Source organism: Tribolium castaneum, unplaced genomic scaffold, assembly GCF_031307605.1.
Source record: "Tribolium castaneum strain GA2 unplaced genomic scaffold, icTriCast1.1 ptg000022l, whole genome shotgun sequence".
Taxonomy (NCBI): Eukaryota; Metazoa; Arthropoda; class Insecta; order Coleoptera; family Tenebrionidae; genus Tribolium; species Tribolium castaneum.
In genome coordinates this window covers 1,148,173-1,154,289 of record NW_026986634.1, presented here as the reverse complement: position 1 = coordinate 1,154,289, position 6,117 = coordinate 1,148,173, and the positions used below count along the sequence as shown (strand labels likewise).

Sequence of the window (6,117 nt, the reverse complement as noted above, 5' to 3'; positions counted from 1 at the left end):
GCAAATAACTATTTTGTAGGAAATTTTATCAGCTTTAATTTTGAAAAAAAGATAAAAATTGATCGGAGTAACTGTTTTCGAGATATAAGCAAGAAACCAAAAAACTGTTACCTTAATTAAGCGTTTGCATATAAGCAAATTTAGTACTATTAGTATTATTATTATTAATGTTATTGTTATTAAAATGACGACTAAAGACGACTCTGAAACATTTAGTGACTTTTATGTCTTCTCCTTTTTCCTCTACTAAAGTGTTAGACACAATTAATTTAGTTTAATTCCGGTTTTTCAAGCATTTTATTTTAAAGCAAATTTTTGTTAAATATTATTTATATCCAACTTTATAACTCGTTTATGCTTGGTCCTACAAGAAAAATGTAAATAACTATTTTGTTGGAAATTTTATCAGCTTTAATTTTGAAAGAAAGATAAAATTTGAATTAATAACTGTTTTCGAGATATAAGCAAAAAACCAATAAGAAAACTGTAACTGTTACTGAACAAAAATGTAATTCAGTTTTCAATGTTTGAGACGAAGACAAAAATGCAGCATTTAAAAACGACTCTGATGACTTCAGTGACTTTTATGTCACCTCCTTTTTCTTCTAATAAAGTATTGGACCCAATAAATTAAGTGTATTTTAAATCACAAGACATTTTCTGTTACACCACTTTATTTTAATTATTAATTATTTTCAAACTTATATCTCGCTTATGGTTAGTTCTACATGAAAAATGCAAATAACTATTTTGTAGGAAATTTTATCACCTTTAATTTTGGTGAAAACGTAAAATTTGATAGGAGTAACTATTTTCGAGATATAAGCAAAAAACAAAAAAACTGTTACCTTAATTAAGCGCTTGCATATAAGCAAATTTAGTACTACTAGTATTGTTATTATAAATGTTATTGTTATTAATATGACGACTAAAGACAACTCTAAGACTTTAGTGACTTTTATGTCTCCTCCTTTTTTCTCTACTAAAGTGTTAGACACAATTAATTTAGTTTAATTTCGGTTTTTCAAACATTCAAATGGCTTAGATTGCCTAAAAACACAGATCACACATTATCTTTTGCATAGAAATGAGAAAACGCTCATGTAACACACAAAATAAGCTCCATTTTTCCTTATTAAAAGTATTATTTCTTATTATTACTTATGTTACTATTACTATTATTATTATTATTATTACTATTATTATTATTATTATTATTATTAATATTATTATTGTTATTATTATTATTATTATTATTATTATTATTATTATTATTATTATTATTATTATTATTACTATTTTTATTATTATTATTACTATTTTTATTATTATTATTATTAACTTTTGTATAGTAAATGTTTTTATACCAGTTTTAAAATGAGTTATTAATTTTAGACAATTTCTTGCCTATAAACACAGATCACAGATGATTTCTTGCATAGAAATGAGAAAACGCTCATATAACACACAAAATAAGCTTCATTTTTGCTTAGAAAACTAAGCTTACTTTTATTACTATTATTATTTTCATTATTATTATTAATAATATTATTATTATTATTACTATTATTATTATTATTATTATTATTATTATTATTATTATTATTATTATTATTATTATTATTATTATTATTATTATTATTATTATTATTATTATTATTATTATTATTATTATTATTATTATTATTATTATTATTATTATTATTATTATTATTATTATTATTATTATTATTATTATTATTATTATTATTATTATTAACATAGATTCTTTGCTGAGGTTAACACCTTTATAGCAAAATATCAAGAAATACGGTTTCGTGTTAAATAAAACACCATTGAATAATGAAAAATGAAATACAATTTTAATCTACAGTTAAATTAGTTAATTAATAAAGGTTAATGTTAATTATTGTAATGTGTCATATTGATTCTTGAAGGAAGAAACAGTAACAGCTGCAACAACGTTATCAGGCAAGCCATTCCATATATCAAATGCACGATTTGTCAAATAATTCTTTCTAACGGTAGTCTTAAATGGTTCTTTTTTCAGCTTATAAGAATGACCTCTAAGTCTGTCATGATTTTGAATTTGCAAGAAATTGCGTGTTACTCCAGGAAATAAACCATGAGTAAGCCGAAAAATTTGAATTGCATCTGCCCTGTTTTCACGAGCACGTAGATCTGGTATTTTGAGTATTTCAAGACGTTGTTCATATGAAACTTGTGTTAAACAGTGTGTCCATCTAGTTACCAGGTGCTGAGTTCTTTCCAGCAAATCAATATCCTTTAACAAATAAGGTCTCCAGACTGGAATGGCAAATTCCAAATGCGGCCTTATGTAAGTGATGTACACCTTTGAAATAAAACTGACTGAAGGATTTGGAAAAACATGCTTTAGCAAATAAAACATTTTACGCGCTCGACCCACTGATGCTAGACATTGCTCTGACCATCCTAACTTATCATTTACAATGACCCCTAGATCTTTGGTTGAGGTTTTTACACTCAGGAGTGTGCCATTTATATGGTAAAGGTACTTTGGGTTGTTGTGGCCACACTGAAGTACACAGCATTTTGCAATATTCAGTGGTATTTGCCACTTCTCGCTCCATTGGAAAATTAAATTAAGTTGGTCTTGCAAGTCCGTGACAAGTGGGTTAGCAAATAACTTAATATCATCCGCATATGCTGAATAGCTGTCTAGTGAAAACAATAAATCTGCTGTATATAACAAGAATAAAATTGGTCCAAGAACTGATCCCTGTGGGACCCCACTTAATACTGGTTTAGAGTACGAAAATTTACCGCAGACTTTTACACAATAGTTTCGATTTGATAGAAACGCTCGGATCCAATCAAGCAAATTTCCTGTTACACCATAGGACTCCAGTTTTGCTAACAAGAGATTGTGAGGGACTTTATCAAAGGCTTTACTAAAATCAAGGTAAATTATGTCTACAGGTTGGTTAGTGTCTAACATTTTTGTCCATAGATTTGTGCAGGATAGCAAATTTGTGACAACTGACCTACCTGGTAAAAAGCCGTGCTGATGCTCAGGTATTAAATTATTTTTTCTCATGTAAGTTAATAGTTCCTTGACTATAACTTTTTCCATAATTTAACAGCATGTCGACGTGAGACTTACAGGTCTATAGTTAGCAGGATCAAGTTTATCTCCTGACTTGTACAAAGGCGTGATTGTTGCTTGCAACCACTCGTAGGGCAAAGTGTCTTGTAAGAATGATTTTCTCATCATTTTGGCAAGTGGGCCCGACAACGAAGCATCACAAGTTCTCAGGAGTTTGGGAGGTATCTGATCCGGACCTGGAGCTGTATTTAATTTAATGGCACAGAGTTGGCTTTTTACCAGATCCGGAGTAAAATTAATATAAGACAACCCACTAAATGTACTTGTAGGCATAAATGACGGTATATTATTATTAATGTTTAAATTATAGGTAGTAGCAAAACTGTCCGCTAAAGTGTTTGCAGTTTCTGTATGATCGGAGCAGAGTAGACCTGAAGCATTTCGTACTAAAGGGACCGACACACGACTAGAGATAAATTTACGTACATGGGAATAAAATAGTTTTGGTTTATTTAATATAGAATTTTCATAATTACACCTGGCCATTTGTAAATCAGATTTTAGTTGGTTAGAAAATCTTTTATAAGCAGAAAAATTATCTTCAGTAGGCTGCCTTTTAAATTTTTTCCATAATTTAGCTTTGTATTTTATTTTGTCAAGCATGTGTTGATTTATCCACGGTTTATCTTTTCTCAGTCGGTTTGTAAACAGTCTGGAATTTGTTGTAATGCAAGTTTGTAAAATCGATTTAAAATGTTTCCATTGTTCTTCCGCATTTAGTGAATCTAAACCATTCCAGTCGTAAGTCAAGAGACTTTCGTCTATGCGAGTGTAGTCAACAATTGATGTTGTTTTAATTCTTGCATTTGGCTCTGAATATATCATAATTTGTAACTCAATTTCGATTTTTGAATGATCAGATGTACCTACAGGATTCGAAACGTTTAAAGACGATACAAGGTTAACGTCAGACAAAATTACCAAATCAAGTAATGAAGGACGTTGTTGGGATCTAAATCGTGTAGGTTTAGTGACTATTTGTGACAAATTATTCTCCAAGAGCAATTCAGAAAATTGTTTTTCAATGATTGTTTGACCTGTTGTGTTTTTAGCAGACCAGTCTATACAAGGAAAATTGAAATCTCCCATGATAATTAAGTTAGGATACTGATTAATAGTTGATTGTATGGTATTAAATAGATTTTTATCATTTTCTTGATTGTTAAAAGACGCTCCTGTTGGTGGTCTGTAAATACATGCTATAACAAAGGTTTGTTCATTTCCTTTAAATTTTAACCATAGAGAATCATAAGGTTTAACAGATATGCAAATTTGAGTAATTTTAAAAAAATTTGAAATTTTAATTTTATCTACATAAAAACACACACCGCCACCTTTTTGAGATAGGCGATCATCTCTGTAAATAGAGTAATTTTCAATGTGTACAGCATCATCAGAGATAGACGGATTAAGCCAAGTCTCCGTGAGTGCAATAATAGAAGGTCTAAATTCAGTTACTTCTAATAACAAATCATTAAATTTTGAAGATAAAGATGCGATATTCGTATACAGAAGAGCCATTGAACAAGGGTAAATATTTAGTTTTTTTGATGTGAAATAATTTTTGGTACGTGGTTAACGTATTTAATTGTCAAGTCCTTTTCGCCAACATCAAGTCTTCGCTTTAATTCATCACGCAAATTGTTTAAATGCTTTAGTTGACCCGGGGTTTTATCATCACTAATAGTAATGTGAGCAAATTGTGGGTGCTGCAGCAAAGACGATTTTTTCTTCAAGCATAGACGTGCCATTTGTTGAGTTTTAAATTGCAATTTTAATAAGCGAGGTTTATCACCGACGGCTTTTCCTACGCGAAAAACATTTTCCGGACCAATCACAAGTGATGGATCAATGACCTCGAGGACATCATTTACCACATCCACGTCTTGTTTATTAGCGACAGGTTTAACATTGTACATAATAACATTGCACGCACGAGCCGACCTGTCCACAGATTCGGCGATAATTTCTTCGCGGTTTATAGCTTGAGACGTATTGTTATTAATAATAAGAGATTCGAGTTTGCTAAGACGCTCATCAAATGATGATTTTATGTCATTTACGAGTTTTTTAATTTCTGAAATTGCTGTGATAGTTACGTTGCATCTATTACAAAACAGTTTGATATTTGGAGAGCGAGACTGAGAAATAAAGGCGATTTCATTTTCGCTTATTTTGAGGCAACGACAGTGAATATTTAGCGAACAGCCGTCACACACCACGATAGGTGTATCACGACTTACGCTTTTAAAACAGTGGCAGCAATTAAATTCAGCCATTAAATTTAGTGATTTAAACTGAAATTAATGAAATTAATGTAGACAAAATTTGGACACCAGACGCTCACTCTGCGACAGAGCGATAAATACTAAATTTTCACTGCGCCGCGCCGCCGCGATACCAGCTGCTGCTGCTATAGAGGGGCGAGCGCTATCTTATACTGCCGCGATAAGATATAATTATGCGTATCTAATGACGGATATTAACGAATTAAACAAGAATAACTTACCGAAATCGCAAAAATAGTAATTTCCAGAGGAAATAACACCAATTATATACACCTAGATATCAAATTCAATAATTAACACTAAGAATTAACCACTGAAAATGAATTTTAAAGGTAAGAGCACGCAGAGACACGACTGTATTCTCATGGATTATTATTATTATTATTATTATTATTATTATTGTTATTATTATTATTAAAAACTTATATTAAACAGGCAGAAAACGTCGTATTCTGACACAAAAAAACGAATTACGTTATAGACTTGACGGCTTATCTCGGACTCTTATAGGACTCTTATAGGGTCAAAAAGTATCAGTTTGGATTAAAACAAATTATTTTTGTTGAGTCTCCGTCTGAATTGTTTATCAGTTCAAACAAAAACGGCTTATTTTAGACGATCTTTTGCTTTGAACAAGAAAACTTACATCGAACAAACTAAAAACGTATTAATCTGGCATAA

At 30.4% G+C, this 6,117-nt stretch overlaps 1 long non-coding RNA gene across 1 annotated transcript; it reads left to right on the top strand.

The window, feature by feature from the left end:
- Positions 1-2,127: 2,127 nt before the first annotated feature.
- On the top strand, positions 2,128-3,404 carry LOC135267418 (uncharacterized). The gene is made up of 3 exons (XR_010335844.1): positions 2,128-2,944; positions 2,993-3,057; positions 3,126-3,404. It is a non-coding gene; the product is annotated as an uncharacterized LOC135267418 (long non-coding RNA).
- The last annotated feature ends 2,713 nt before the right edge of the window (positions 3,405-6,117 follow it).